The sequence below is a fragment of the Dendrobates tinctorius genome, unplaced genomic scaffold (assembly GCF_039654945.1).
Source record: "Dendrobates tinctorius isolate UK_male_01 unplaced genomic scaffold, ASM3965494v1 ptg000151l, whole genome shotgun sequence".
Lineage (NCBI taxonomy): Eukaryota > Metazoa > Chordata > Amphibia > Anura > Dendrobatidae > Dendrobates > Dendrobates tinctorius.
In genome coordinates, this window is record NW_027361818.1 from 9,296,986 (window position 1) to 9,308,581 (window position 11,596).

Genomic DNA, 11,596 nt, shown 5'->3' on the forward strand with positions numbered 1-11,596 from the left:
TCGCCAACTATTACCGGCAATTTGTCTCCCACTTCTCCGCGATCACAAGACCCATTTCTGTGCTCACCCGTAAAGGGTCTACTTCCAAGGATTGGTCTCCTGAGGCAGAGGAGGCCTTTCTGACCCTAAAACGGGCTTTCTCCATGGCTCCGGTCCTGCATCGCCCTGAGAGCGATCGACCTTTTGTACTCGAGGTGGACGCTGTCCCAGAGAACCGCCTCCGGTCGCCTGCACCCTTGTGGCTTCTTCTCGAAGGCCTTTTCTCCATCCGAGTGTAACTACTCGATCGGTGACCGGGAACTTTTGGCCATCAAGTTGGCCTTGGAGGAATGGCGCCACCTCCTGGAGGGAGCTGTCCATCCTTTTGTCATCTTCTCGGACCACAAGAATCTGGCCTATCTCCAGTCTGCCCAGAGACTAAACCCTCGCCAGGCCAGATGGTCTTTATTTTTTGCCCGATTTGATTTCGAGCTCCGATTCCGTCCCGGCAACAAGAATTCCAAAGCCGACGCCCTGTCCAGGGTCTTCCAACCACACGAATCTACGGAGGAACCGTCACATATCATTGATCCCACTAGGATCATCACCGTGGCTCCAGTGAACTGGCTTACTCCTCCGCCTGGCAAGACGCTTGTGCCAGAGAATCTCAAGCAAAAGGTTCTTCTATGGGGGCACTCCTCCAAACTGGCCGGCCATGCCGGAACTAAGAAGACCCTTGACCTTACCAAACGTCACTACTGCTAGCCCTCACTTCGCCAAGATGTACTCGACTTTGTGGCTTCTTGTCCATCCTGTGCAAAAAACAAGGTGCCACGGAGATCTCCGTCCGGCTTGTTGCTTCCGTTGCCTGTCCCTACGGTTCCTTGGGAGAACATCACCATGGATTTCATCACCGACCTACCCTGCTCTGCGGGCTGCACAGTCATCCTGGTGGTGGTGGATCGTTTTTCCAAGATGGCTCACTTCATCCCTCTGCCCGATCTTCCCTCAGCGCCAGAGCTGGCCGAAATCTTCATTCATCAAGTCTTCAGGCTTCATGGACTACCTCGGCGCATTGTGTCTGACCAAGGGGTTCAGTTTACCTCCAAGTTCTGGCGTTCGCTTTGTAAGCTCATGAACGTTTCCCTCGACTTCTCCTCGGCCTACCATCCACAGTCCAACGGACAAGTAGAGCGTACCAACCAGATGCTTACGGGATACTTACGCCACTTCTCTAACGCCCACCAGAACGATTGGGTCAACTTACTCCCCTGGGCAGAGTTCGCTTATAACAACCATGCTGGTGAGTCTTCGGCCAAGTCTCCGTTTTTCATTGTTTTTGGCAGACATCCTGGTGTTCCTCTTCCGATAACCCCTGCCTCTGAGGTACCCGCGGCCAATGCCTTGTCCTCGGAATTTTCTAAGATTTGGGCTGAGACCAACACATCACTCAAGAGATCCGCTGATCAGATGAAGAACTATGCAGACAAAAAGAGGTTGGATTCTCCTCCGTATCGTGTTGGCGACAAGGTCTGGCTCTCCTCCAAATTCGTCCGACTAAAACTGCCCTCCTACAAGTTGGGTCCACGCTACATTGGTCCGTTTGAAATTCTGGGACGTATTAACGAAGTTGCCTACAAATTGAGGTTGCCTGCTTCGCTCCGGATCCCGAACACCTTTCACGTCTCTCTCCTGAAGCCTGTGGTGCTGAATCGTTTCCATTCCTCGCTTGATCTTTGTCTTCAGTCGGTGGGTGCCGACAACATTTTTGAAGTGCAGGACATCCTCGCTGTGAAAAGGGTTAGAGGTAGGACTTTCTTTCTCGTTGATTGGAAGGGCTTTGGTCCTGAGGAGAGATCCTGGGAGCCTCGGGAGAATATTAATGCTCCCCGTATCCTCAAGAGGTTTCTTGTTAACCTCCGGGGGGGCGGCTTAGGGGAGGGGGTACTGTTACACCGCTCCGCCATACTCACCCGGCCTCCGCTCCCACGCCGCAGTCGCCCTCCGCTCCCACGCCGCAGCCTCTCTCCACCCGACGGCCGCAGCGGTCACCTGAGACAGGCCCGCGACCGATGCCTTCCCTGCATGCTATGCGCATGCGCCATAGGCCGCGGCCGCGCCTCCTTCCTGCTTCTTATGCTCTGGCTGTACCCTGACCCGGAAGCACCTTTGGACCAATGGCTGACCAGACGGGGCCATATCAGGCCGCTTCCCCCTGAGGGAGGCGCCTGATCGTTGTGTTTCCTGACACTCTGGCCTCGCTCCATCGTGCACACTCTGCTCCTGCAGTTCCTGTCTCGGCTGCTCCTCACAGCAGCTTCTCAGTCCTGCTACCCGTGTTCCTGGTTACCTACTCCAGTCCTGCCTTCAGTGTTCCTGCCGTCCTACTCCAGTCCTGCCTTCAGTGTTCCTGCCGTCCTACTCCAGTCCTGCCTTCAGTGTTCCTGCCGTCCTACTCCAGTCCTGCCTTCAGTGTTCCTGCCGTCCTACTCCAGTCCTGCCTTCAGTGTTCCTGTCGTCCTACTCCAGTCCTGTCTTCAGTGCTCCTGCCGTCCTACTCCAGTCTCAGTCTTACTCCGGTCCATCCTGAGCCGCCCCTCTCGGTACCGGCTACCGTGGTACTCGAACCCCTGGGCCTGCTCCTAACAGTCCCTGTATAGGGGTCGGTTCCACCTGGCAGCTCGCCCGGGGTCCCTCGGTGCCACGGTCCAGAGGGTCCACTCTCGGAGTTCCCACTCCTGACCACCCGCGCTAACAGTATCTATTCCTATCCTGTGTGATACTGACTGCTGAGCCGTGTATCTAATCCTCTCCTGTGTGATACTGACTGCTGAGCCATGTATCTAATCCTCTCCTGTGTGATACTGACTGCTGAGCCGTGTATCTAATCCTATCCCCTCCCCCACTGCATCTAGCTCACTCTCTGATTTTGAACCAGTCACAGAAGAAGAAGTAAGCAGGCTCCTTGCATCTTCCCGCCCAACTACTTGCACCAGTGACCCATTTCCGTCACATCTCCTCCAGTCCCTTTCCCCTGCTGTCACCCCTCACCTAACTAAAATATTTAACCTCTCTCTCTCTTCTGGTATTTTTCCCTCCTCATTTAAGCATGCCATCATACATCCACTACTTAAAAAACCATCCCTCGACCAAAACTGTGCCGCTTACTATAGACCTGTCTCTAATCTTCCCTTCATCTCAAAACTCCTGGAACGCCTGGTCCACTCCCGTCTTATCCGCTATCTCTCAGAAAACTCTGTTCTCGACCCTCTCCAATCCGGTTTCCGCTCTTTACACTCTACTGAAACTGCCCTCACTAAAGTCTCTAATGATCTGCTAACAGCTAAATCAAATGGTCATTACTCCATGCTAATTCTCTTGGATCTCTCTGCAGCATTCGACACTGTGGATCATCAGCTCCTCCTCACTATGCTCCGTTCCATTGGCCTCAAGGTCACCGTTCTCCTCCTATCTCTCCGACCGCTCCTTTACTGTATCTTTTGCCGGTTCCTCCTCCTCTCACCTTCCCCTTACTGTTGGGGTTCCCCAAGGATCAGTCCTAGGCCCCCTCCTCTTCTCTTTGCACACTGCCCCTATTGGTCAAACAATCAGTAGATTTGGTTTCCAGTACCATCTCTATGCTGATGACACCCAATTATACGCTTCTTCTCCTGACATCATGCCAGCCTTTCTAGAAAACACCGGCGATTGTCTAAACGCTGTGTCTAACATCATGTCCTCACTATATCTGAAACTGAACCTGTCAAAGACTGAACTCCTGGTGTTTCCTCCCGCTACTAATGTACCTATACCCGACATTGCCATTTCCGTGTGTGGTTCCACTATTATTCCCCAGCAACAGGCCCACTGTCTTGGGGTCATACTTGACTCCGAGCTTTCCTTTGTCCCCCACATTCGATCACTGGCTCGCTCTTGTTATCTGCACCTCAAAAACATTTCTAGAATTCGACCTTTTCTTACTTTTGACTCTGCAAAAACTCTTACTGTTTCTCTTATTCATTCTCGTCTCGACTATTGTAACTCTCTTCTAATCGGTCTCCCTCTTACCAAACTCTCCCCTCTCCAATCTGTCTTGAATGCTGCAGCCAGGATTATATTCCTCACCAATCGCTACACCGATGCCTCTACCTTGTGCCAGTCATTACACTGGCTACCCATCCACTCCAGAATTCAGTCTAAACTTATTACCCTCACCCACAAAGCCCTCCATGGCTCAGCACCACCCTACATCTCCTCCCTTGTTTCAGTATACCACCCTACCCGCGCCCTCCGTTCTGCTGATGACCTGAGGTTAGCATCCTCAATAGTCAGAACCTCCCACTCCCGTCTCCAAGACTTTACACGTGCCGCGCCAATTCTTTGGAATGCACTTCCGAGGTCAATACGATTAGTCCCCAATCCCCACAATTTTAAGCGTGCCCTGAAAACGCATTTATTCAGACTGGCCTACCGCCTCAACACATTAACCTAATCTATCCCTGGGTGGCAGAGCCAAAAGTTTTACCATAACCAGATTCCCCGTATCATGTTCCCACATGCTTTATGCATTCATTAGCCCTCTGTGTCTGTACTGTTACACACTTAACACTATGGCTGGTCCATACAATCAGGGCAACTGTTACCACCCACCTCTCGTGTCTCCCCTTTTATCCTCATGGATTGTAAGCTTGCGAGCAGGGCCCTCATTCCTCTTGGTATCTGTTATGATCTATGTGATTATAGTTATGCTGTAATGTCTATTGTCTGTACAAATCCCCTCCGAAATGTAAAGTGCTGCGGAATATGTCGGCGCTATAGAAATAAAATTTATTATTATTATTATTATTATTATCCTGTGTGATACTGTCTGCTGAGCCGTGTATCTAATCCCATCCTGTGTGATACTGTCTGCTGAGCTGTGTATCTAATCCTATCCTGTGTGATACTGACTGCTGAGCCGTGTATCTAATCCTATCCTGTGTGATACCGTCTGCTGAGCCGTGTATCTAATCCCATCCTGTGTGATACTGTCTGCTGAGCCGTGTATCTAATCCCATCCTGTGTGATACTGACTGCTGAGCCATGTATCTAATCCTATCCTGTGTGATACTGTCTGCTGAGCCGTGTATCTAATCCTATCCTGTGTGATACTGTCTGCTGAGCTGTGTATCTATTCCTATCCTGTGTGATACTGACTGCTGAGCCGTGTATCTAATCCTATCCTGTGTGATACTGTCTGCTGAGCCGTGTATCTAATCCCATCCTGTGTGATACTGTCTGCTGAGCTGTGTATCTAGTCCTATCCTGCGTGATACGGACTGCTGAGCCGTGTATCTAATCCTATCCTGTGTGATACTGTCTGCTGAGCTGTGTATCTATTCCTATCCTGTGTGATACTGACTGCTGAGCCGTGTATCTAATCCTATCCTGTGTGATACTGTCTGCTGAGCTGTGTATCTAATCCCATCCTGTGTGATACTGTCTGCTGAGCTGTGTATCTGATCCTATCCTGTGTGATACTGTCTGCTGAGCTGTGTATCTAATCCTATCCTGTGTGATACTGACTGCTGAGCCGTGTATCTAATCCTATCCTGTGTGATACTGTCTGCTGAGCTGTGTATCTAATCCCATCCTGTGTGATACTGTCTGCTGAGCTGTGTATCTAATCCTATCCTGCGTGATACTGACTGCTGAGCCGTGTATCTAATCCTATCCTGTGTGACACTGACTGCTGAGCCGTGTATCTAATCCTATCCTGTGTGATACTGACTGCTGAGCTGTGTATCTAATCCTATCCTGTGTGATACTGACTGCTGAGCTGTGTATCTAATCCTCTCCTGTGTGATACTGTGTGCTGAGCTGTGTATCTAATCCTATCCTGCGTGATACTGTCTGCTGAGCCATGTATCTAATCCCATCCTGTGTGATACTGACTGCTGAGCCGTGTATCTAATCCTATCCTGTGTGATACTGACTGCTGAGCCGTGTATCTAATCCTATCCTGTGTGATACTGACTGCTGAGCTGTGTATCTAATCCTATCCTGTGTGATACTGTCTGCTGAGCCGTGTATCTAATCCTATTCTGTGTGATACTGTCTGCTGAGCCGTGTATCTAATCCCATCCTGTGTGATACTGTCTGCTGAGCTGTGTATCTAATCCTATCCTGTGTGATACTGTCTGCTGAGCCTTGTATTTATTCCTATCCTGTGTGATACTGACTGCTGAGCCGTGTATATAATCCTCTCCTGTGTGATACTGTCTGCTGAGCCGTGTATCTAATCCCATCCTGTGTGATACTGTCTGCTGAGTCTTGTATTTATTCCTATCCTGTGTGATACTGTCTGCTGAGCCGTGTATCTAATCCTATCCTGTGTGATACTGTCTGCTGAGCCGTGTATCTAATCCCATCCTGTGTGATACTGTCTGCTGAGCTGTGTATCTAATCCTATCCTGTGTGATACTGTCTGCTGAGCCTTGTATTTATTCCTATCCTGTGTGATACTGACTGCTGAGCTGTGTATCTGATCCTATCCTGTGTGATACTGACTGCTGAGCCGTGTATCTGCTCCCATCCTGTGTGATACTGTCTGCTGAGCTGTGTATCTGATCCTATCCTGTGTGATACTGTCTGCTGAGCTGTGTATCTAATCCTATCCTGCGTGATACTGACTGCTGAGCCGTGTATCCGCTCCCATCCTGTGTGATACTGTCTGCTGAGCTGTGTATCTGATCCTATCCTGTGTGATACTGTCTGCTGAGCCGTGTATCTAATCCTATCCTGTGTGACACTGACTGCTGAGCCGTGTATCTAATCCTATCCTGTGTGATACTGACTGCTGAGCTGTGTATCTAATCCTCTCCTGTGTGATACTGTGTGCTGAGCTGTGTATCTAATCCTATCCTGTGTGATACTGTCTGCTGAGCCGTGTATCTAATCCCATCCTGTGTGATACTGACTGCTGAGCCGTGTATCTAATCCCATCCTGTGTGATACTGACTGCTGAGCCGTGTATCTAATCCTATCCTGTGTGATACTGACTGCTGAGCCGTGTATCTAATCCTATCCTGTGTGATACTGACTGCTGAGCCGTGTATCTAATCCTATCCTGTGTGATACTGACTGCTGAGCCGTGTATCTAATCCTATCCTGTGTGATACTGACTGCTGAGCCGTGTATCTAATCCTATCCTGTGTGATACTGGCTGCTGAGCCGTGTATCTAATCCTATCCTGTGTGACACTGACTGCTGAGCCGTGTATCTAATCCTATCCTGTGTGATACTGGCTGCTGAGCCGTGTATCTAATCCTATCCTGTGTGATACTGACTGCTGAGCCGTGTATCTAATCACTTCCTGTGTGATACTGACTGCTGAGCTGTGCATCTAATCCTATCCTGTGTGATACTGTCTGCTGAGCCGTGTATCTAATCCCATCCTGTGTGATACTGACTGCTGAGCCGTGAATCTAATCCTATCCTGTGTGATACTGACTGCTGAGCCGTGTATCTAATCCTATCCTGTGTGATACTGACTGCTGAGCCGTGTATCTAATCCTATCCTGTGTGATACTGACTGCTGAGCCGTGTATCTAATCCTGTCCTGTGTGATACTGTCTGCTGAGCCGTGTATCTAATCCTCTCCTGTGTGATACTGTCTGCTGAGCCGTGTATCTAATCATATCCTGTGTGATACTGTCTGCTGAGACGTATATCTTATCCTATTGTCATGACTCTGTTGTCAGTTGTCCCAGGGCCAAGGGCTCGTTCCCTGTCCCTAACGCTAGGGGTTCCCTAGCTCACCCTGCTCCCCAGGATTACTTCTGATGGTGAAGACGCCGGGGCCACGTTCATTGCCTTAGCTCCTACATCCACCCTCAGTCTGTACCCTTCCCCCACCCAGTGAAGAAGGGAGTAGTAGTGTACCGTAATACATCAACCAGACTAACCAGGTTTTTTGAACAGGGGTAACGAAAGATACAAGATACCAAACATACAAATATACTCACACATATAACAGAGGAATGAATTGAGGAGTGGAGGATGGGGTGAGACAAATGTAGGAGACGAATGTCACGTATACCTATCCTGTGAGACACGACCCGCAGGTTGGTAACTGAATCAACAAGACAAAAGGGGAACACCGGGGAAAGTTACAACGGTGGGCCCTGCAATAGGGAACGGGGACGTGGAGACCTCCTGCACTCCCCTGAGGCAGTGTCCCTAACACTCTTAACGTTCCCTATAGAGGCTCTTCACCTGTCGCCGAGCAGGATACCTGAATCTCTCACTATCCCTGCACCTATCCCTTGTTAGGGAACAGGATAGTGCGGACACTGGTCCCACCGCTGCACTAATACACACGAAGGAAAAAAGGGGAAAACACCAAAACACATCTTTCTCTGCTGCAGTCACCAGGCAGCAGAGTGCAGCACCAGATCAGCTTTCAGCAGTGGCTCCACACCTCAGAGCCAGCTGCTACTTTCACCATCTTTCTCTGCTGCAGTCACCAGGCATCAGAGTTCATCACCGGATTAACTTTCAGCAGTGGCTCGACCCCTCAGAGCCAGCTGCCACCTTCACCTCTTTCTCTGCTGCAAACACCGGGCAGGCAGAGTTCAGCACCAGTTTCAGCAGTGGTCGACACCTCAGAGCCAGCTGCTAAGTTCACCAGGTTTCAGCAGTGGCTCAACACCTCAGAGCCAGCTGCTCACTTCACCGTGGTTGGAATCCAAAAAGGACCTGCTATAACCAACACCTGCTGATACACCATGTGACCTTATATAGTCAAGGGAGTGGTCACATCAGCAGGGAAACCAAAACAGACATGTAATTACACCTATGGCCACCGGGGGCAAAAACCCATATTAAGTCCCCGAAGGCCTGAAAAGGAAAAAAAAAGGGTTTATATGAGGGAATCCTGAATCTGACACAGATCCAAGAATTGGACTGTGACAAAGAAAGGGCCTTAGCACACACCCAAATCCTAGCAACAGTCACAGATAAATCAACCAAACACCTCCTATAACAACCATCACTAACTACCTCCAGCCATGCAGCATAATCTAGCTCTGACAATGCTAGCCAGGGCTCAGATTATATAGGAGATGGGAGTGGCTAACAGTGCACAGCTGAGTGCCTTATTGCAGGAAAGCTTCCAGGAGCTCTCAACTGAGCAGATTAACACCTGCACTGCTAAAACAAAACTGCACAGTTTAATAGGAAGGTGAAGTGCTTCTAATCAGTGCAGGAGTGGGAGAAATCAGATGCTTGAGTCTTCTGGCTCCTCTGTGGTGGTAAACTCGTGACAGTACCCCCCCCCCCATTCTACAGGGGACCTCCGGAACCTCACATCTTTGTTTATCAGGGTGTGTCACATGGACGCCAGATGCTGGTACCCACATCCTCTCTTCAGGACTGTATCCCTTCCACTGTACCAGATATTGAAGCAACCGAAGAACTAAGCGAAAATCAACAATCTTAGCTATCTGAAAATCCAAATTACCATCCACAAAGACAGGAGTTGGCGCTAGTGATTATGATACAGAGTTATCAAGGTATTTCTTGAGTGGAGATCAATGAAACACATTACGGATCCTAAAGCTGGGCAGCAAAGCAAGGTGGAATGCTACGGGATTGACCACAGCCACAAGGCCCGGCAAACCTGGGACCCAGTTTCCAAGATGGAACCTTCAACTTCATGTTCCTTAAGGACAACCACACCAAGTCACCAACACACAGGTACAGACCCACCAAACGTCTCCGATCAGCCACACTCTTATATTGGGACCGCATTCTTCCTCAAATTATCAATAACCCTTTGCCAAACATTGTTGATGAAAATCGTTCTTCTTCAGGTATTCCAGAAGAACGATTCCTAAAAAATGATCTGAACTGAGGATGAAACCCGTACGCCACAAAAAACGGGGACTTATCAGTAGACTCATAACGATTATTTACCGCACATTCAGCTAGAGTTAAGTAGGTAGCCCAATCCTCCTGATTTTCAGACACAAAATACGCTAGATAAGTCTCATGATTCTGGTTAACCTGTTCAGTTTGCCCATTAGACTGCGGGTGAAATGCTGAAGAGAACGACAAATGGATCCCCAAACGAGTTCAAAACTTTACAAATAAACTGCACCCCCCCCCCCGGTCAAAAACAATATTGGTATGGATCCCATGTAAATTTACAATCTCTCTGATGAAATGTTGCGCCAAGGTCTCGGCGTTAGGTAAAGCGGGTAGCAAAATAAAATGTGACATTTTACTTAATTTGTCCACCACCGGACATCTTGATGTACCCCAGAACACTAAAAATGCTGAGTAAGAAGATCAGTGGTGGCTTTATTAACAAGATGTCTGGCCAAGACCAAATCTTAATGCTCACTAACAACTCTCAGATGGAGATTCACAGGCACAAACAGTTTACCTAACGGGACAGGCAGCACGGGCGACCCCCTGAGCTCTGAGCCTCAACTACCTCTTTTTCAAGATCAGAGCATATACTTGTAGATGCAATAACCACCCCTTTTTGTAGCATTGTAACCGTTTCACAATTATTTGCACCCCCCAGGAAAACGAGATAAGGCATCCGCCTTAATGTTCTTATTCTCTAGCTTATATGTAACAAAAAAGTTAAACCTAGTGAAGAACAATGCCCATCTTGCCTGTCAAGGCATTAGACGTTTCGCATACTCTAGATTCTAGTACAGTAAACTCATTGTCATGTTCAAGAAACCAATCTGAGATGATTCGAGCTTTATGACATGGCGCATTATCCTGCTGAAAGTAGCCATCAGATGTTGGGTACATTGTGGTCATAAAGGGATGGACATGGTCAGCAACAATACTCAGGTAGGCTGTGGCGTTGCAACGATGCTCAATTGGTACCAAGGGGCCCAAAGAGTGCCCAGAAAAAATTCCCCACACCATGACACCACCACCACCAGCCTGAACCGTTGATACAAGGCAGGATGGATCCATGCTTTCATGTTGTTTACGCCAAATTCTGACCCTACCATCCGAATGTCGCAGCAGAAATCGAGACTCATCAGACCAGGCAACGTTTTTCCAATCTTCTACTGTCCAATTTCGATGAGCTTGTGCAAATTGTAGCCTCAGTTTCCTGTTCTTAGCTGAGAGGAGTGGTACCCAGTGTGGTCTTCTGCTGCTGTAGCCCATCTGCCTCAAAGTTCGACGCACTGTGCGTTCAGAGATGCTCTTCTGCCTACCTTGGTTGTAACGGGTGGCAATTTGAGTCACTGTTGCCTTTCTATCAGCTCGAACCAGTCTGCCCATTCTCCTCTGACCTCTGGCATCAACATGGCATTTCCGGCCACAGAACTGCCGCTCACTGGATTTTTTTTCTTTTTCGGACCATTCTCTGTAAACCCTAGAGATGGTTGTGCGTGAAAATCCCAGTAGATCAGCAGTTTCTGAAATTCTCAGACCAGCCCTTCTGGCACCAACAATCATGCCACGTTCAAAGGCACTCAAATCACCTTTCTTCCCCATACTGATGCTCGGTTTGAACTGCAGGAGATTGTCTTGACCATGTCTACATGCCTAAATGCACTGAGTTGCCGCCATGTGATTGGCTGATTAGAAATTAAGTCTT